General features: G+C 51.5%; 1 protein-coding gene and 2 long non-coding RNA genes across 9 annotated transcripts in view; 2 read left to right on the plus strand and 1 right to left on the minus strand.

Annotated features, from left to right (window-relative positions):
* The window catches only part of SMPD3 (sphingomyelin phosphodiesterase 3), an 84,223-nt gene that overhangs the window by 21,359 nt on the left and 42,005 nt on the right, over nt 1–20,859 (minus strand). Inside the window, exons 1-2 of one of the 4 annotated variants that reach the window (XM_086351406.1) lie at nt 8,016–8,109; nt 5,532–5,602 (exon numbers count right to left, since the gene is read on the minus strand). The gene's annotated coding sequence lies outside the window, so the exon portion shown is untranslated. Of the gene's footprint in view, nt 1–5,531; nt 5,603–5,700; nt 5,838–6,169; nt 6,376–8,015; nt 8,110–20,859 lie in introns of those variants that run through there. The other 3 variants (XM_086351404.1, XM_086351403.1, XM_086351402.1) reach the window with 3 other exon arrangements.
* On the plus strand, nt 7,897–19,940 carry LOC147353464 (uncharacterized). 4 transcript variants are annotated; one of them, XR_015145643.1, is made up of 4 exons: nt 7,897–8,017; nt 8,271–8,460; nt 13,441–13,656; nt 16,333–16,615. It is a non-coding gene; the product is annotated as an uncharacterized LOC147353464 (long non-coding RNA). The 4 variants fall into 4 exon arrangements; XR_015145644.1 differs by having other exon boundaries at nt 7,898–8,017; nt 16,290–16,615; XR_015145646.1 differs by having other exon boundaries at nt 7,898–8,017; nt 13,446–13,656.
* Nucleotides 10,424–11,068, plus strand: LOC147353465 (uncharacterized). The gene is made up of 2 exons (XR_015145647.1): nt 10,424–10,548; nt 10,845–11,068. It is a non-coding gene; the product is annotated as an uncharacterized LOC147353465 (long non-coding RNA).

A 20,859-nucleotide genomic window follows, 5' to 3' on the forward strand; every position in this document is an offset into this window, starting at 1 on the left:
TCTGTCTGCAGCCAGATCTGTCTGCCTAGAGTCTGCTGAGGGCTGGAGTTCATATGTGCCCACCAGTCCTGTGCCTTCATGGTGGCTGAGCCCGGGGTAGGGGTGTTCTTGGGTGATGAGGGCTTCCTGCACGATGAATATCAGGTCTGAGATTGCCCCATTCACAGGGTCTGCTCCACTTGGCTTTGACTGGACAGGACTGGAGCAGGCAGTTGTGACTACTGGAGAGACCACATATGAACAGCCGAGCATCTGGATGGGGTTGGGCCTCTTACTTCAAGAGCTCTGAGCCTCCTGTGTGCTGAGGTCTGCGCCTGAGCCTCACCTGGCAAGTGGCCGGAAGCTGGGGATCCTGGAACTCCCCAGCAGGTCACGTCACCTGCATCAGGTGAGCCCTGGGGTATCTGCTGCGTGACTGACTGAGTACCAGCCCCCAACCAGCTCCCTGCTGCCCAGCACCACCTCCACACTCAGGAGAGGCCCTCCTCAGGGACCAACACTAGGAGGAACCTCGCTTCTCTCAGGCTCTGTTTTTGAGGCTTCTGTCCCAGCAAGTCCCTGCTTCCCTGACATGAGAGCTGATGTTAATGGTTCCTGAGCCGAACAAGGCTGGGAACACATTTCACTTAAGAACAAGTGACAGCATACTTTCTGTGGGAGTAGAGCTTTAAATACAAGTCCACACAAATGGCAGGATTTATGCAGACTCAGTGTTCAGCTGCATTTCAAGTACAGCGCTTCCTCCTGGAATGGATTGGCCCACTGAGCAGCATGCAGACATTTCAAGGCACCAGAAAACACAGATGAAGACAATACACCTCCCTGACATGGCAGGGACTTGCTAAAATTCTTCTGAAGGAAATCACTTCACACTCAACCTCAGGTTTTCTATGCAAAGAACATTTAACAAACTGAGTCGTAGAGAGGAGAATTCATGCGAAGATTTAAAAGCAAATCAGTGCGGATGAGTAAATAAAATCAGGCATCAGTGTCTCACCAGCCTTCCGGTATAGCCCTGGGCAGCTGGGCCCGAGGGCTGAGTTTCTGGGCTCACTTACCGCTGAGGGCTGAGGCCCTGGTCCTGGGCCTCTTCAGAGACCTTGGACCCTTGGTCACTGCCCCTCTCAGGTCCTCCCTCTGCTCAGGATACCACAGGAGGCTTTGGCTCTGATAGAACCAACCAGAAGACCTCCTGAAGGAGGATGGCCCAGCTCTGGCTGAACTATGAACTACTTGCTTAGGGAGGCCTCTGACCAGCCTGCAGGGTTGTCCTGGGCCTGCTCCAGAAGATATAATGGAGGGGATTAGGGGTGCTGTCTGCTACCCCAAGGAGTGGGACTTAGAGCTTCATTTGAATAAGGCTGAAAATTAGTATTTGTCCACAGCAAAAACCAACACGGAAGCTGTCTTGGGGGGTCTATAGCCCCCCCATTCCCCTCTATTTGCTGCCACCAAACCTGTTTCCAAGGGTCTTCTGAGCCTCTGGGTTCCAGTGAATCCCTGCCTGTCTGGTAGTGGTGCCCTGTCTACACCTGCTGCTGAATCATACACTTCGGAAAAGGGAGAAAAGAACTCTTGGCTGGAGACCACATGTCCCCAGATGGCTGGTGTAGACGTGCTAGTGTAGACAGTGACTGACTTAAAAAGATAAGCACTCTGTGAAGATCCGGGTAGGCTTTTCTTCGCTTTAGCCTGTATCCTGCTTGCAAGCCTAGGACAGGACTTTTACCTTACTTCTTCTGGGCCTACTTTGTGGGCATCAGGCAAGACTGCATCTCCTGGGCCCCTTGCAGTTGGGTGGGATCGAGTGACTAGGTCTGCCCCACAAGCTGTCAGTGAAGGCAATGGGTGTCTCAGAGGGGCCAGGGTACTGCACAGCAGGTGTGCCAGCTTGGTCCCAGGGGCCACACTGGGCCTGCAGGGGATGGGAAGAGGGAGCTTGGAGATGAAGCCAGCAGCTTGGTGGGGTCAGAGCCCAGGGACCAGGCATGGTCAGACACTGTTAGGTCTTGCTGGCTGATGGTGCCTGCCAGGGCTGGAGGGGCAGGAGCAGGGGCAGGGCAGTGACTGTCAAGGCGGGAGGCTGGGGGTGCTTGGCTTCCATCCCTGCGAGTCAGAGGCAGCACCCTTACTGCTTGGGGTATTTCACTCTGCCCCAGAATTCCTGGGGGCAGAGCCTTGCTTTCTAGGTATGTATATTTGAGTGTGGGGGTGTCCTAGATGGAGACAGGAAAGTGGTGGGTGGTGGGTGGAGGGTGGAGCAAGCACTGAGCAAGGGAGGGAGGTGAGGTGGAGAGAACTGTAAGTAGGCACGAGGAGGACAGGGACACTCAGGAGTCCAGCTTGCCAGCCTGTGCCCTTGGTGGCCACAGTGACCCAGGTTACAGGCCAGGAGGAGACAGCAGGGGAGGGGCAGCCGTGGAAACTGGCCCTGAGAGGGGGCTCCAACTCATTCACTTGCAGTTTACCCTCATTGGGTTTGTTTCACTTAAGTGCTTAGAATGTCTGGTTAGCATCCCATCCTGGGTCTCAGAATAGTGAGAGCACACGGTGCGTGCTGGCTGTGCTCTGGGAGGATTGAGTGACCCTCTGGCTGTGACCCTCTGGTAGGCTGGGAGTCTGGGCAGCCCCCAACTTGAGGCTACCTGCACTCTCCCCCCACTGCTAGACAGAAGGTGGAGAGGGTGTCTTATTGGCCTTTCTGGTAGAGATTTGGAAAGAAAATTTCTGGAACAGAGGTCAGCACCACTGAGAAAACAGTCTATGCAGTTTCAATCAGATTTGCTCTAAGATACAGGCCCAACAGGACACCTCAGCTGCTTCTCCTCATCTGTCCCTCAGCCCTTCCCCCTGGTCCTGGACCTCTGTTCTTCTCGTTCCCTCCCTGCCCTTGGGACTGCTCTTTCTCTGAGCCCTTTGTTGTTCCCTCCTCCCTGGCCCACACCCTGGAAATGCTGTACCTTCCCCTGCCTCTTCTCTTGGTTGATCTTTTGTGGGTTACCTATTCCCAGGTGTCTCTCCTGATCTCTGATCCCATGAATTTAAGTAGTGGACCAGCTCTCCATCTTCCCTTAAAAGTTTATCATTTGTCTTCCTCCACTGCTCCAACACCAGCTCTGTCTCCTGAGTACTCCTAGGTCCCTGGACCTCTTCCATACCCACCCCCTCCTCCTCCATGGTTCTGCCTCCCTAATCCCTGGCATCCATTCCCATTGGCCACACCCAATTCAGGCCTCATCTTGTCCCACCTAGACCCTGTGACAGCCATCACCTGGTCTTGGAGCTGGCCTCCCTTCTTGGTCCTTGTGGCAGCTGGTGGCACCTTTCTAAACTACACATCGGACCACATTGCCTGCTAAACTTTTAGTGGTCCTTGCTGACCCCAGGGTGACGCACCTGGCAGGAAAGAGCAGGCAGGCCCAGCAGCCTGATTGCTCAGTGACCCTGCCTACTTCTGAAGTCCCAGGGCATCCCCACCACCACCCAACCTGCGCAATTTCCCCCCAAGCCCTTCCCGTGCTCCATGCCTCTGCTGAGGCCGTTTCCTTGCAGCTATTATCTGTGCAAAAGCCTCAGCAGAGGCGCTCAGGGTTTGGAAGTCACGATGATGGTCTTATAACCAACCACTGCCAGTCCCCTCCTCTGTGGCCCCAGGGGTAACTAGAGACCTTTGACCAGGCTGAAACAAGCTATTTCTCTCCTGACAGCTGGCAGTTTCCGTGCATTTATTGCCCTTGTGCTGGCTGCACACCAGAAGGATGACCAGCCTCCCACATGCTCAGATCTACCACACTAGACACAGAACCCAGAGAGGGGAGGCTTGAGCAACGTTGGCAAATCTCATCCCAAAGGAAAGAGGCTTGAGCAACGTTGGCAAATCTCATCACACAAAGGAAGGGAGGGCTTATTGTGTGTGGCCCAGTGAGGTGTTTGCAGGGCCAGGGACCCTGCCCACATGGTGTCACCACCCGCTTGGGAGCTCATCCACCCACTTCAACCTCCAGTCCTGGGGAATTTGAGCTCCTTTTTCCCCTTGTAGGCACTCAGTATTTTATCCCATCACCTGTATGTTGGGCACAGAGTAGGCAGATACTTAGAACCCCTGATGACTGACTGACTGACTGCCCCCTGCAGGCCTGGGTGGCGTCAGCAATCCAGTTCATCCAGGGTGGCCCATCAGGACCTCAAACTCATCCTCTCCCTCCCTCCCCTCCATGCTCGCTCTCTGTGCAGGGGGTGGGGGGTGGGGTGGCTATGAGCCCATCCATGGCAGAGACATGAGGGAGACTAGAAATGAGCCTCAGAGAGGCAGAACAAACAGATCCACCTCATGGGGAATCTGAGCAGATGCTGCACAGAACGCACCTCCCAGAATGAGCTCTTGACACTGAATAGTGCATCTACATGGTACAACCACCCCAACCAGATACCACTGGTTCCATTTACAGATAAGAAAAATGAAACTCGGAAAAGTAAACAACAGTCCCTGAGCGGTGTAGCCTGGTCACCGGATCTCAATTCTCCTTTCCTTTCTGCATTTCCACCAAGATTAAATACAAATGATATGCAAACACGTGCAAAATATGCAAGTGAGCGCTGTCCAGCACCAAGCCCACCTACCTCTGGGACAAGTTCACCACACTATCCCCCTTGTCCTGCCTGTTCTTACCCATCCCTTTTCCAGTTCCTGAAGGTTACATTTGTCACCTACCCCCACTGATCCCTTAGTGAAGACCCCAATAATCTTCATGTGAACTGCCAGCCTCATCCAGCTCCCTTTTTGTTTTTCCATCTAGTCATCATCACGTTGAACCCCCATATCTCCCTTCCCCCAGCTTGGTGACCTCCCCGAGAAGCCAGGAAAGCATCTAATTTGCGTATTTGGGAGGGAGCAGGTTCTTAAAATGATCTTGCTGTCCTGGCTACTGGACTGAGGTTCCGAACTTTCCAGGGGTCTCTGTGTTTCTGGTTTCCACTTTTATTCTAATGGTTTGACTTATTTCTCTGAGATGGACTCAAGACTAGAATTACAAGGTAAAGTTCAAAACTTCTGATACACATTGCCACACTGCTTTTCTCGAAGGTCATTTGAGAGTGCCTGTTTCACAGTATCCTTGCCAGCTCCAGGTTTTGCACTAAAAAAAACTTTTTTTATAGTTCAGTGGGAAATGATATCTGATTGTATTTTCCAGGATATTTAAATTGTATTCCTTCATTTTTGCAAAATACTGCCTCAATCTTTTTCTGCCTTATTGAAGGAGTTTGCATTTTCAGTCTCCATAGATTTGCCTGCGTCAGACATACCCCTTCTGCAGGCACTGAACCACGAGGGTGGGTTCAGAATGGGAGCAAACTGTTTGCCCCAGACTGCTTACACTAGAGCTGTGTTTTCAAACTTTTTATCCAAGAAGCAGAACCTTATCTCAATCTCAGACAGCAACTCTTTATATAAAATGTGGATAAGTAATCTATGAAGGGAGGCCTGAAGGGTCCTCTCCCATCCCCCTCTCCCTTCCAGAAGCCCCTCATACCTGAGGAGGCGCCGCTGGGAGCTTCTCGTCTTTCTGGCAGAAGAGGGAGCACTCACTTCGGAGTCAAGGACCTAAAAAGAAATGAGCGGTTCACAGAAGTGCCCGGAACTCAACAGTCACCGAGCAGCCCAGTACAGGTGAGCCAGGCACAAAGACCTAGGGGCCGCACCTGTGCAGGAGGCACCGCCACACCCTCCACGTCGCCAAGGAGAGGGTGTGGGCCCCATGGTCCCCACGAAGTTCAGCCAGAAGGGGTGGGGGCGGAGGTTTGTGGGATAGACAGGCTGGGGATACGCGGGTTGACAGGTGGGGAAGACTCTGGGTGGGAGGCATGAGGTTTCCATGTGAACAGCTGGACCCAGACCAGGCCAGAGCTGTGCAGGGTGAGGGGCGGGGAGAGGCGAATTCAGAGCGTCAGCAGTGGGGCCAGGGTTTGATCTGATAACTGCAGCTAGAACAATCAGAGCTCTTCCCAGGAGCTTTGTATAATCTCAGCCTCCCGAGATACCTGAGGGCGGGGGGAGGAGGGGTGGAGAGCTGAACCCAGACCCGGAAAAAGAGGGACCGTGGCTACTGGGACAGGGGTGGGTGGGAGGAGGAAGCCGTTTGGCAGCAGATAAGGAGTGGAGGAGACAGACCGGCAGAGGGAAGGCTCGGCGCGGACACTTCGTGAACCCAGTGGGGTCTTCGGAGGGGAGTGCGTTTGGGAGGGCACTCGTGTGCGCGGAGACCTTTGGACACGAAGCCACCGGCTCCCCGCATTCCCTGCTGACCCAGTCGGTGGATCGGGCGGGCTCAGACACTCACTCCCCAGGAGGGTCTCTTGGGCTCACTCTCTGGCTCCGCCCCTCCGTTCTAGCCCCGCCCCGGCCTCAGGTGCCGGACCCGCCCAGACTTCTGGTCCCGGCCCCTGGGTCTCGGACACTGCCTGGACTGACTCTCTGGCCCCGCCTCCTGAAACCTGGCCCTAGGCAAGAGCTCTCTGGCCGCGCCCCCTGGCCTCAGGCAAAGTCCTAGCTCTTTAGTCCCTCCTTCCAACCCCAAGTCCCGCCCCCGACTTTCCAGCTGAATCCCTGGCTTTTTGGTTCCGCCCAGCCCGCACCCCGCGCGGAGCTCGTTGGTCTTCCACTTTCTCAAGGCAGTCCTGCTGCCCATCGGCGCAGAGTCCTCTTATACACCCTCCCATCGCAGGCGAGGCAGAAGTCACTCACTCCCCAGAGTCCTTGTGGACCAGCCTCTGTCCTTTAGTTAACACTTATTTTGCAAATCACCCAAAGTGTTTCAGAGGAGCCTGAAATTTGTGTCCCAAGTCCTCTGCCCTCAAGCCTGAGTGGAGCTGGAAGGTGTGTCTTCTCACTTGGGAAATAGTTGGCGACCTCCTGATTAGGGTTACACTCGAAAAGCTCCAGTGAGACAAGAATTCTAGCCGGCTGAAAGATCTTGGACAAGTCATTTAACTTCTGAGCCTCAGATGCCCCCTCCCCTGTAACACTGGGGTTCACTACAGAGTCTTGGATGGTCATGGCCAGGACCAAGCGAGCACAGGGACTCATGTTACCAGATCAGAGTGGGAAGAAGGAAGCAGAGGAACCCTAGGTCCTCACTGTGCAGGAGGGGGCCCTTGTTTCCATGGGGACACCCTGGCTTATTTCCTGGCTTATTTTCCTGAGTTTCCTGATGAGCTTATTTCCTTCCCAGTCTTCCCTCTCCGCCTGTGGTGTAGGGAGTCCACCCTGCCGAGAGGTTAGAGGATGGCCTACTGTCTTGGCCTCCAGGGGATGCCTTGTCCCCTGTGCCCTGGACACCAGCCTCCTCACCCTCAGTAAGCTGACAACCCACCCTCACCTCTCTCTTTCACCCTCTCATCGGGCTGACCTGCCCCTAGACCACAGGCTGGCACGCATCTGGAAGTGGACATAAAAGAGGCATTCCTCTCCGGAGCCATCCCAACCTGTGCGGCAATCCCAACCTGTGCCTTCTCCACGAGCAGTGAAGAGCTCCCACCTCATCTCTCAATGAGAAATTTGTTAAGGAGGGTCTTTGTCCTTAGATGTTCCCCATACTATCCCCCATAGGCTGTATAGCATCTCTCCCCTACCAGATTCTTCTGAAAAATCCCCTGTGTGTTTGTTTTTCAAAATAAAATTAATCGACAGGAACTATTTAGGGAGGGTTTCCTGAGGGGAAGTGGAAGGAATCTCTGCAACCTTGAGATTACAGAACCTTTTCTTTTCTCAAAAGAAAAACATGTCAGAGCACTGGTATTCTGAGCCAGACCTTGTTTTGAAATATGCTCCCCTCTGTCCTTTAACAAACTACAGCCTTTCTCCCTCTTTGAAAATAAGATCACATCAAGTCAGGGATTAGAAATGGGAAAAATTCAGTCAGAACCTCCCTCTGCCAGTTATACATCTCAGTACACTCCTAGGCGAGCAGAATCAGCTCCCACTACAACCCAGCTCAGCATCATCATTCAGAACGCACCGGTAGGAAATGGTGAAACAGAAGGGCCTTTCATCCTGAGTGAGCGAGGCCTGCAGCACTGCTCTTCTAGCTCCGGAAGCTGGCGGTGTCTGGGGCCAGTGGAGTCAGGGCCTGTTGCTTAAATAGGCAGTGGGAGGGTCTGGGTGGGGGTGGCATGGAAAGTGGGCCATTTACCCAGCACAGCCAGGCAGTGTCTGCCGAGCCAGCAGTGGTCCTAAGCATGCGCCTGCCTGCTTGTCCACCGTGAACCTCAAGCCCACAGGTCCCTAGACCACAGACCAGCACCTGGGATGACCCCTGATGGACGTGCTGCTCCAAGTGAGACCACGTGCCCAGACACACGGAGCTTGGTCCGGGTTCCTGGATACCTCTTCCTGTCCTGAGACACAGCCTGTCTGGGCAGCAGAACCAACTGTGGAGTTGGATGGACCTGCTCCCAAGACCAGTAAGTAGTGGGCATCAAGCAGGGTATCTCACCAAGTCTCGGTTTCTACTTTCTTAAAATGAGGATAACACTGACTTCATAGGTTCAGAAATAATGTTTGCAAAGGTTCTAGCACCTAAGAGGCTGATTTATTTATCCACATGATGATGCTGGAGTCAGGTTACTGTCAACAAGGTTCAAGTCTAGAGAGGTTTGGTAACTTAAACACAAAGTCACACAGCCCTTTAGCTGAGTGTCAGAGTCAGACTTCGTGCAGACCTGAGACTAAGTTGGGCTGGCAGAAACCCCTTGAGGTGAAGGTAGGGAGCAACTGCTGGCCTTGGGGAAATGTCTTGACTGAACTCTGGTGAAGGAGTTACCCCTAGAAACCCAATACAGAGATAAGGGAAGAGGCATGGCTGGACAGGCAAGCTGAGATGGCCAGTCTGTGCATTTGGTTGGGACCTTAGAGGGGATGCAGAAGTATCCTAGAGGAACTACTAGGTGTGGCTAGTGAGAGGAGTTTGTTTCTTCTTTCCACTTGTACAGAGCAAATCTCGTTTCAGAGCATAACTAATACATGGGTAGAATTGCACATTTTCCCCTTAGGTTCAGCTTCATCACTCAAGATGTTAGTCCTTTTGTCATTTTAACTTCAAAAGAACCTCTTTCTTCATTTCAGCTTGCCAGATAATTTATCATTCAAAAATACAACTGACAAATGTTTCTTTCTTTCCTTGAGAGTCAAACTCGAAAGGCACAGTGTGTGTACTTTAGTTCTAGGCTGAACTGTTTTTTCATCTCTGGAAACTTTTCTTGTATTATTTCTTTCCAGATGTTTCCTTCATCATATACCCTACCCCATTCATCACTCTGTCTCCTATTTTGGGGGCTTCCCATTTCCCATTTTTCAAATCAGTTATTTACGCCTCTCTTTGTTTTCTGTGTCTCCATTTCTGGCTGGCTGTTTTCTTTTATCCTCAACATCACTGTTTCCTTTGTTCTGTTGTTTCAGTTATGCAAACTGCTACATCCAGATGTTTTCAGTTCTTTTATAGTCATGGAATTACAGCCATTTGTTGTTGTTGTCATTCTGATCTGTTCCCGTTAATAGTATTTTCATCATGTATTTCTTTCAAAGTAGTTACTACTAAGTTTGCCTTACTTGCTCCAGAGGCTTTGCAGATTCCATCATCTAAAAAACAAGTTCATTGATGTTTCTTGAGGGCCCACTGTATGGAGACACGGCTGCTCAGCACCTAGCTTGTAACTGCTTCCCTTCCAAGTTTAGCTCAGAACTGTGCAGTTAGAGCTGCTTTGAGGGAGATTCTGATTAACTAAGATTTATTGCATCTTGTTTTTGAAAAGATGTTCTATGTGCAATGTACTAAGTTTTTTTTTTTTTTTTTTAAGGAGTGAGAAAATTAGGGCTAAGGGAAAATAAAGGTGGAAAAAACATGAAGCAGAGATGGGAGGATGGAGTGAATGAGGGGGTCTTGATTCTGACCTCAGACGGGCACAGAGGGGATTCATTTTATAACTAAAACCTGTCCTTTTGATGTTTGTTTTTGTTGACCCTTCAAGTTCTTTCTTGAACGGCTACAGCACAGAATAGCTCCCTGGTGCAGCTCAGTCTGCAAGCCCCCAGGGTGGGAAATACTTTTTTGTTTTGTTCCCAATAGGAATGGAGTTGAAAAGAAACAGAGGTGAGATATATTCATGACGTGTGAGCGGCTGCATGTAAACACTGGAAGATACCTCTTGCTTGTCTTTCAAAAGTCAGTATTGATTGAGCAGCTAATTAGCTGTGTATTTCCTGTGCTCTAAATTGGATTGTTTCCCTGTTTTGGGGTGGCAGGTGTCTTCTGGGTGGGGGTTCTCTGTTCCCATAGCGCGCCAGGGTGGCCTTATTTCACACCTCTCAGGAAACAGCCTTCCGAGTGACAGATTGATCGCTGTATGGGTGGTTACCAAAAAAGATCTTGTTTTATTAGCTGTTTGTCTTGCAAAGTGAAATCAATTTTTTTTTTTAACTTTATGAAAATGTCATCGTCCTGGGATTTGAAAACTTGCCCTCTGGTTTCAAGGGAAGATTGGCAGATTCCACAGGTAAAGAGCTGTAATGTCAGGGACTCATTCGAGCCCTTGAGTAATGAGCTTGGCTGTGGCCCCCAGCCCGGGTTCTCTCGTGGTGAGGGGAGGCTACCCAGGGCCAGCTGGGCACCAAAGGATGTTGCCAAACCTCATCCTGGTGCCTGAAATGATGCCCCCCCCTTTTATTTTAATACATCAAAGGAACATAAACATCAAGAGATTCATGCACATGAATCCTCATGTGTGGGTAATTTTGCTTTTCTGATTGAGGAAGAAATAGAAAACATTCCACTTTTTTTTTTTTTTTACAGTAAAAAAATGAAAAGATCCTGATGCTGGGAAAGATTGGGGGCAGGAGGAGAAGGGGATAACAGAGGATGAGATGGTTAGATGGCATCTCTGACTCAATGGACGTGAGTTTGGGTAAACTCTGAGAGTTGGCGATGGACAGGGAGGCCTGATGTGTTGCATTTCATGGGCTCCCAAGGAGTTGAACACGACTGAGCGACTGAACTGAACTGAACTGAACTGAAAATCAAGGAAATATATTAAACAATTTAAAAAGTATTTGCTTTCCTATTGGTGGCACTTAAAGAGAGAAAGAGGAGATCGAAAGCAGTGGAGAGAAGGCAGGGGCCAGAGTCCTGCCTCCAGGGACCACCCCCCCCCCACCCCACCCCGCCCCGCGCCTGCCCTGCCCTCCCTACTCCCAGCCCCACAGGCCGGGCCCCTGCAGTCTTGTGGGCAGAGACTTATTCCTGGGCCTCTTCCTCTCCCTCACCTTGTCCTGTCCAGAGGCAGTCCCTCCCAGCTCTGTGGTCCATTTTCAGTCCCTGCTTCCCCTTTCTCTGGCTGTCATCTCCACTTAGGCCTCCTCATTTCTTGCCAGCATGGTGGCACAGTCCCCAAGCCTATGTGTGGCACCTTCATGCTCCAAGTCCAAGCCCATGATCCCCACCACAAGCAGTCTGAGTTCCTCCTGCCCTTGGCCAGCACTTCAAATCTCCCTCCACACTCAGAAAATCTGCCTCCCTTGCCTGATTTGGGGGCCCTGCCCTCCACAGCCTTGCTTCTGCCATGATTCATTCGGATGGCCTCAACCTGTGGCTTTCCTCTTTCCTGGAACATGCCATGCTCTTTCACACCTCTGTGCCTTTGCACATGCTGTCCCCTGTATCTGGAACACCCTCCTCAGCTGGTCTACCTGGCACCCAGCCTCTAAGGTTCAGCACTGCAGCTCTCAAGCCCCTCCCTTCAGTCGCACGCCCACTGGGCTTTGTGCTGGCAGCCCAGAGCCCCCAAAGCAGCAAGCACTGAGCCCAGTCCCTGAGAGGCACCCAAGGAACCTTGGTTGAAATAATAAAATGGTTTCTAGCCAGCTTCAGTTCCGGAAGTTCCAGAAGGATCAGTTCCCTCTGTATATTCCAGGTGGCACAGCAGGAGCTGTGAGAAAACTCCCCACTGTTTGAACTAGTGCATTGATTAGGCTGCCTTAAAGGTGAAAGGACCCATGTGAACTCCTGTGTGTGGTGGCAGTGCCTACTGCCTGCAGCTGGCTGAGATCGCACCATCACCATCACCCATGTTTAGGGGGCACCAACCGTGTGCCAGAAGCTGTGTTGAGGATATTGCATGCAGAACCACTTGTTTAATTCTCTGAACAGCCTGGGAAGGCTGGGTATTATTGTTCCCATACTTGGAGAGGGAAACAGAGGCTTGAGGAGGGTAAGTGACTTGTCCAAGTCAGAGTGGCAGAGCCCAGACTCTGTGGGGAGGACTTATCTATGGCCCCCTCCTGTCTCAGATTTTGACCCCCCACCCAGGACTCCCTAATGCCACAGAGGCATGTGCAGTCCAGGGACGAACACCCCAGGGGTCTGGGAAGCCTTGTAGCCTCCACCCTCCCCTCTCTGATGCCCTCATCCTCTGTCCCTGGGGAACTTAGCACCAGAGTGTGGATGGGGCTGTTGTCTTGGACAGACAGCTGGTGAGGCTCGGAAGGTTAGAACCAGCAGGAGCCAGATAGAGCTCTAGTCGTGGGGCCAGGGAGGGGTTGAGGGGACATGCTGGCCAAGCTCAGTTTATCTTACCTGCTCCTTCAGCCTGGCCCCCCACCATCTGTTCTCATCCAGAAATCAAAGTGATCTTTCTGCATGCAAACCTGAGCACCTTCCAAGCTTAACACACTTTCATTGCCCCCAGAATAAAATCCCTGCCCTGAGCCCACCATCCTCTCCCAAATTCTCTGCTAGTCTCCTCCTCTGCTTGTGGAGGAGGACTTTCCTCTGTGGTCCCTCAGAGCAGGCCTTTCCTCGTTCTGTCCCCTCGTGCTGAAGTCCCCCCGCCTTGTTTGGTTGATAGCTCCTCAGCTGAAAAGTGTCCTCCTCAGGGAAGCCCTCCTAATTTCCCCCAGCATTCAGTATTAGGGCCTCCTGTGGAAGCTCCCAGCCCTGCCTCCCAGGTGAGCTCGGAAGGGGCTGGGACCTAGCCACCTGCATACTGACAAGGGCAAGGGGACTGACACATGTGGGCAGCAATGAACCCCAAGTGTGACCCTCCAGAGGGAGATGCCAAATATGGTTGCAGGATGTTGGGGTCTTATGGTGGGAGGGGGATTGTCCAAGAGGCAGGCAGTGCCTGGAACATGCAGGGCTGTGGCCACGTGGACCCCAAGCTGAAGCCACAGCTGGACACCATTCTCGAGGAAGGCAGGGGGAGGAAAGAAAGAGGTCAAGGACAGACTTGGAGACTTATCCCATTTTTGGCTTGGTGAGGAAAGAGGAGCCAAAAAGAGCACTTGGGAAAAGGCGGAAGAATGCAGAAGGAAAAAAAAAAAAAAGGAAGCTAAGATATAGCACTGTTTTTATTTAGTTCTCAGATAGTCTTAATTTTTTTTGTTTCCCTTAGAATAGCTGAAACAGGAGGGCCCTACGTGGCAGTCCCTGGGATGAGAAAACCGTGTGTCAAAGCTGCTGCCGAGTCCCTCTCTATTTTTACCTTCCTCACACTACCTCTTTGAGCCTGGAGGAGGCATCCTGGCCTGAGGTGGCCCGAGCTGGCGTCTCTGAGGCAGATTCAGCCAGCCCTCAGCTCTTTCTCCAGAAACCACCACCAAAAAGCCAGGTATTCACTTTTCTTGACCAGAAATAAACGTGTTAGACAAATGTCCACAGGCAGTCTTGAGGGATGTGAACACGGAATCACCCCATAAATTTACTTTTGTTTTCTTTCCTTGGTTCAAAGTTGGGGTTTAAAAAAAAAGTTGGGGTTTTTTGTTCATACTAGTTAAACATTAAAATTGGACAGTAATTAATGTCCTTAAAATAGAATGTCCGTATTCCCAAGTTTAGAAAGAAAAACCACCTAGAAGAGAAAAATGTGGACGCATGTGAAATGCCATTCCATCAACCACGGCGGCTTTCATCAGCCTTGACTGGGAGCCCTGCCCAGTGGGGTTTGCGGGATAGCAGCCCATGTATGTGGTCTCTTTTCACCCTGTCCTCCGCCCGCCCCCCCGCGCCCAGGCTCCAGATCAAGGAACCCTGACATATATGGCCTGGAGCCCTCAGGGTGCGCCAACCTCTAATTACATTTCTTTTTTTAAATATTGATAAACAGTTCCTCTGTTGATGCAAATGTTTTTAAACACCGAGCCTGCAGCTTCTGGCTCAGAACAGACAGAATGGATCCTCCAGGCCTCCTTGGGCCTTGAAGCTTCTCCCCATTTGCCTGGGCCCTTGGCCTCTCATTGGACCACTGAAGGAAGAAAACTGTCCCTCTGGCTTCCCTGGTGGCTCAGATAGTAAAGAATCTGCCTCCAGCGTGGGAGACCTGGGTTTGATCCCTGGGTCAGGAAAATCCCCTGGAAGAGAGAATGGCTACCCAATCTAATATTCTTGCTTGGAGAATTCCATGGACAGAGGAGCCTAGGGGGCTATATAGTCCATGGGATCAGAAAGAGTTGGACATGACTGAGTAACTAACGCTTTCATTTACCTGGATGGGAGTTTGCGGGGTGGGGGGAGGGTCACTTCAGGATTCAAAATCAGGCCTGGCTGGGCTGCAGGGTAAGGCTCACATCCCCCAGGTGGGGACTTCTGGCCTCTCTGTCTAGCTGGGCTCCTACTCTGGGTCAGGGTGGAGGTGGGGAGGGTGAGGTGGAAGGGGCCAGCTTCCGTTGCCCAGTGGCCTGATGCTGCACTACACATACGTCACCACCTTGCTTCCTGAATGGGTATTGGTCCCTGGTCCCACAGGTTTGTATGTAAACAGGATGACAGTGGAGTCCCCCCGACCCCAATTCTCCGCACCATGGCTGCTACATGGGATGGAGGGGAGGGGCAGTGGAGGGGACCCCTTCTAGTCCCACAGAGTCAGAAGAGCTAAATGCCATCCATTCCATGTTGGGGACACTGACATACCAGGACCCTCCAGGCCCAGACTCCCCCTGACGTAGCTGACTGCACTGTGTGGGGAGGATGGTGGTCCCCGTGGCTCCTGGATGACTCAGAGCCCACTTGGCTGCTTCTTGCCCAGACTGCCCAGTTCCCTGTCCTTATTGATCAGAGGACTTGACCAGCAGCCAGGTGTCGTCATCGCTTCTGAAATGACCACGTCCAGAGAGGAGCACCTTGTTACAAACGCAGCAGGTCGGTGAGGCCTGTGATACTGCAAAGCCATCGGCTTTGTGGGTCTGAGGCTGAGTTCCTGACATCGCCACACCTCCCCATCTGACATCGTAGCAGGTCAACCGCTATTGTTAACCATTTCACAGATGAGGAAACTGAGGCCCAGAGAGGTAAAGCACGCTGCCTGAGATCGCAAGGGAGGAGTTGGGATTTGAACCCAGGTCCATCTGATTCTGAAACCAGAGAGCTTCTCAATCTATCCTGTCACAGAGCATCCTGGTCTCACCTCCTGCCTTTGGCAAGTGGTCTCTGGAAGGGGGCACCCTCAGATGTCAGCATCATGGGTGATGTGGTCCTGGGTGAGGGTCAAGGGCTCTATGGAGGTACTGGAAGCCATGGTGCTTCTTATCAAGTCTTGCGCAGGTCTCCTTGGATGTCCTTCTTAGTTGGGGGACCTGTTAGCATGACCCATCTGGACTGCAATTTAAGAAGCAATCGTGATCAGCTTGGTGACCATCAGGCCTTTCTGCTACATGCCAGGAAATGGACCTAACCCTGTTATAGGGTAAATCAGATATAATCAGCTGCTAATTCAATGGAGTGACTCTATCAACATTTATCAAGATACAGAAGCTGGTCTAGTGAGTTAGACAACAGTGATGGTTGGATTAGACTCATAAGAAGAACCAACCAGTACTTTCTGAGAGCTTTAAAAAAAATTAAGTGGAAGAGACGCTTTCTCAGTGCCATACGTTATAGGTATACACAGGTATACACATGTGTCCCAAATGTAGATGGGGGTGACTTTCAGACTGGCTACATGCACACCTGCAGCCTCATCCTGCTATGGTCTCATCTTTCCAGTCCTGACAGAGATACCTAGACCCCTGGAACACTGCCCTGTTCAAAACTGAAGCTGGGAGATCAGCCAGTAAATGGGGCTGGCCCTTCCCTTTCTGTCTGAGGATCATAAAATTCTCAGCCATGGAGTTCGTGGACATAGAAAATGTCTGACCAGCTCTGAGTGGGAAAGAATTTCTCTGCTAACTGGTGGTTTGGGAGTCACATAGGCCATAATCATATTATCATATCATATTAGTGAGGACTGATTGGATCTGTTACTTCCAGATTAGATTGAAATTTTGGTCCCCACTTTGTTCCCGACTGCCAGCCCAGCTGACCACCAGGGAGTGACCCAAGACCCTTCTCTGCAAGCTCACAGAGGTGGTGGCCACTAAGAGCCAACAACGTTCCACAGACTCCTACCCCAGCCTCCCTTTGCTGTAGAAGCCTGCCTTCTAGACCCCTCTGCAAGGAAGAACACTCCCGCCCACACGGGGGCCGGCTAGTGACTTTCCTCTGATCCATCAAGCTCCTCTTTAGGACTGTGCTTCCCCAGCTGCTCTCACAGGTGTAAGGTCTAACTCCTATAATAAATATCTCATGCCATCGTGTTTGTATGGTTCTGCCTTCCTGACTGAGCCCTGAGCAATACAGCACCCTCAGTGTCTCTCCCCCATAAAATGGGGGTGGTGTGAGATATACCAGGCCTTAGAGGAGGACTGCATCCAGGTGCTAAGGGCTGTGGGCCTGGGATTGATCCTGGCGGGTACATTTGTCACCATCTGAGTACAAGCTGAGGATTTCCTGGGTGGTGCTAGTGGTAAAGAACCTACCTGCAGTGCAGGAGATGCTGGAGATGCAAGGTTTGATCCCTGGGTTGGGAAGATCTCCTGGAGAAGGAAATGGCAACCCACTCCAGTATTCTTTTCTGGAGAATCCCATGGGTAGAGGAGCCCGGCGGGCTACAGGCCATAGGGTTGCGAAGAGTCAGATACAGCTAAGCACGAGGAGTAAGAGGACAAGCTTTAGGCCAGAATCATCTCAGTTGGGCTTTAGTGTTCTGGCACTGGTGGTGGGAGCCCCGCTGAGCAGGGCTCACATGAGCTCGGCAGACATGGTCATGCTGGTGGTGGAAGGTGTGGGTGGCCTTCCCAAGGTCTGACTGGTTGCCCAGCCCAGTGGGCATTGTAACTGAGTGTTAAAGGCAATGGCTGGGTAGAGCCTTTGCTTTCGGACGCTGGTATCTCAGTCCAGGACTCACCCCCAAGTTGGCACATCATTCCCCTGGAAGCCAGTCTGTGCTGAATTAGGAGGCTTCCAGGAAGATGCTGAGAAGGGAAGAATGGCTCACTGGGACTGAGACCAGCTCTGCTGACTTGCTGGTAAGGAGGCTTTGTTCCTGGAATGATGAGGAGCTAGTCTTGCCTCTTTGAAGCTGGAGATGAGATTTGTAACCACCGCTTCTGTCCCAGGGGCTATCCACACAGCACACCTGCCCACTATATTCAGGTCCCTGCTCAAACATCATCTCCTTGACATGGCCTCTACCACTACCACCCTATATAAAATAACACTCTTTCCACCACTCTCTATGCCCTTACCTGGCTCCACTTTCCTTTCCCGAATATCACCGTTTCACACAGTATGCAGTTCTGTATTGTCTTTCCTCCTCCAATAGGAGGTAAAGCCCATCAAGGCAGGGACTGCGTCTGTCTTGTTCCCCATGATCACCCAGAACAGCGCCAGCTTAGAGCAGTTGTTGTTGTTTAGTCACTCAGTCGTGTCCAACTCTGTGACACCGTGGACTGTAGCCCATCAGGCTCTGTCCATGGGATTTTCCAGGCAAGAATACTGGAGTGGGTTGCCATTTCCTTCTCTGTGGGATCTTCCCAACCCAGGGATCCAACCCATGACTTCTGCATTGGCAGGAGGATTCTTTACCACTGAGTCATCAGGCTCATAGAAGACACCAGTGCAAATTCGCTGCAGGTCAGAACTGCCTTCTGTGTAAAGAAAAGTGTCCTGATCTCCCCTCCATTTGTCTTTCTCCTCCTAACCCAGAGGAAGGCTACTTCTTGGAGTCAGGAATGTTGCTTTGATCGGTTAGGTACCAAACAGGAGTTCTCAACATCCAGGGTTTTTGAGTTTTTTAAGTCTTTTTTTTCCCTAATCACTACTCTTGATCATGGAATCTGTAACCATTTTGGAAGTGGATTTAGTATGATTAAATTCTTTCCTAGCTTAATTCTTTATGGAAAACAAAAGTTTTAAATGAAGCGGATTAGAGTGGATTTGCTGATGTTTGATCGTCTGCAGGATAATTCACCCGGCTTCCCTCAGCCCCAAGGCTGGGCCAGCACCCTGAAGGATACGTCACTGGATCCTCCTAAGTGGAGGAGAGAAGATCCCCATTTTTACAGAATGCCCGTGACTGAATGGGCTGAGGCCCTTGAGGAACTCTCAGAACACCTAGGGGCTTCACTCTGCAGGGAGTGCCAGTCCTGGGATGAGGGGCAGCAGGCCATCCCTGGCCTGGTTACCGTGTTTCCTCCTGGAGTACCCACGACCACAGCTCAGCAGATGCAAGGGTGAGTGTGCAAGGCTGGGGCACGAGGAGGCTCTGGGTCGGGGGGGAACCTCTAGTAGTGGGACTGCTGGACGAGTCTAGGTCCCTCAGGAGCAGGTGGCGAGCACCTGGTCTCTGGCCCACCTGTCATGAGGTTCCTGGCCACAGAGGCTGTGCACAGCCCAGCCCAGTACAGAATCAGGGGGATCACGACAGCCTGAAACACTTTCCAAGAATAGAGCATAGACAAGAAAGCTCTCTGCCTGAATTGGAGATGAAAAGGCACTGATACTTGGCGGGGCCCCTCCAGTGACTTGGAACACTCTGCAGGAGACCTTGTTCTTGGCGACACCAGATGTGGGGCAACCGCTGTGACCTTGGTCACATGTGTGCAGACTTGTGAGGGCCTGTGGGCCTGGCTGGGAAAGACCCTAGCTCTTACCCAGACACTTGGTAACTCTTAGAAAATGGGATTTCCCTCTTCTGATGATTTGATTTTTAACTTATTTCTGGAATTTGTAGCTTTTAGTGGAGACCTACATCTGAGGCACTATGGGTAGAGACAGCGAGGTTACTTCCCCCCAAGGCAGGTGATTTGATAAAGGTTTGGGGTCACATCCTTAGGACTCATGGCTGCCCTGTGTCTTCTGTCCCCATGGCAGGACCACGTGGTTCCCAAGACTGCCTCCTTCATGAAAGGAGACGCGCAAAGTCATTCTGTCTGAGACGCCTTATGTTCCTCTCTCATCATGAGGAGCCAAGCTACACTCAGAAGAAAATAGTGACTTGGAGCGAAACATGTAGCCTGAAAGGCCTTTTCCTCTTTCGGAAATGTAAGTAAACATGGCCGGGCCCTGGAGAGATGCCATCTCAGCCACAGGATGGCACTCCACAGGGGCTACCCTTTCATAGTAATACCCCTGGTTCATACCCACTCCTCGCTGTGTACAATTTGGGGGCTCAAGTGCCCCTCACCTCTGAGAGTGGAGATCCAGTCATCCCTCAGCCCTCAATCCAAGACTTAACAACAGCCAACACAGGTGGAGCCCATGCTTTATGCTGGACATAGGGCCAAGGGGTTCACCTCACTCTGTACTTAACCCTGGTCCCGTCCCAGAAGCCCTCAGTGGTCATGGCTTTAGCCCTTGCTCAGCAGCGGGGCTGGGGTTTCAAGCCCCATGGGTCTAATGCTGGAGCCTGTGCTCTTAGCCCTTCTGCCATTCTTCCCATGGGGCCTGTCTGATGATTCATGTCTTATTCTACACCCAGAGACAATGAGGCGTAAACCAGAATAAAAGGGGGCTATTACGATACCACTATCTGCCGTTTATCTAAATTAGGTAATAAATCACAGAGCCACTTGGAACACTATACACGTCAGCCTCCTGAACATTTAGTTATCACTTAGTGCCATTTGATGGTGCCTATGGTATAATTAACACTTTCATCTAGAAAATATATTTCCGTGAAATGGAAAAGTGAAAGAGAAGATACATTTAACCTGCCCCTCCTCTTCCTTGAAGACTGGGCACAATCCCCTGTCGGTGGTCGACTGGGGTGGCTCAGGCTAGTGAGTGGGCACGCCAGCATTCTCAGCCCTCTCCAGCCCAGATGGTGTCCTGGGAAGGGGGACGGCTGTCGCTGAGGTAGCAGCAGGCCCAGCTGAGCCCCACGGAGCTTGGTGCCCATTCATCAGCCTCAGCAGGATCGGACATCTGCCGCTGGCATTTCCAGATGTTTGCCTTTATCACACGTTGATGTGGCTCAGTGTTTTCATTAAGGGCCTCATCAAAAGCTCTAGCTGGTTGGAAACGTGTATTGTTCATTTTATTTGAGTTCCTTATCATGTTCAAAATGTTCCAGGCGCCATTAGGAGACACAAAAGCCTCAGAAAACACAGTTTCAGGGGGCGGGAGCTCACCGTAGCGTGGAGGAGACACGGCCACCGACATTTACAAACATTTTGCTGAACAGAATCAGCTGTTAGGCATGAGAGTTGCTCAAAGCAGCACAGCAGAGCACGGGGTAGTTGGCGGGGGGAGGGTGGTGGTAGAGACAGGATTTAATGTTCGCCTGCGGGAAATCTTCTAAAATCATATGGGTGTTCCAGTGTTCCAGGCTGTTTGTTCATTAACAGGGTCTTCCGATTACTTCCCAGTGAGGATGGGGTGTGGGGGCCAGATAGGAGGCAGAGGCTTGGTCAGGAAAAGAGGAAAGGGGACACACATTTTGGCTTGAGATTAACCTTTGAGGTACAGGGCCAGGCATATTATAATTAATGCTTAATCA

Source organism: Bos grunniens, chromosome 18 (assembly GCF_055505025.1).
Source record: "Bos grunniens cultivar Pamir isolate PY7600 chromosome 18, Bosgru_T2T1.0, whole genome shotgun sequence".
Taxonomy (NCBI): domain Eukaryota; kingdom Metazoa; phylum Chordata; class Mammalia; order Artiodactyla; family Bovidae; genus Bos; species Bos grunniens.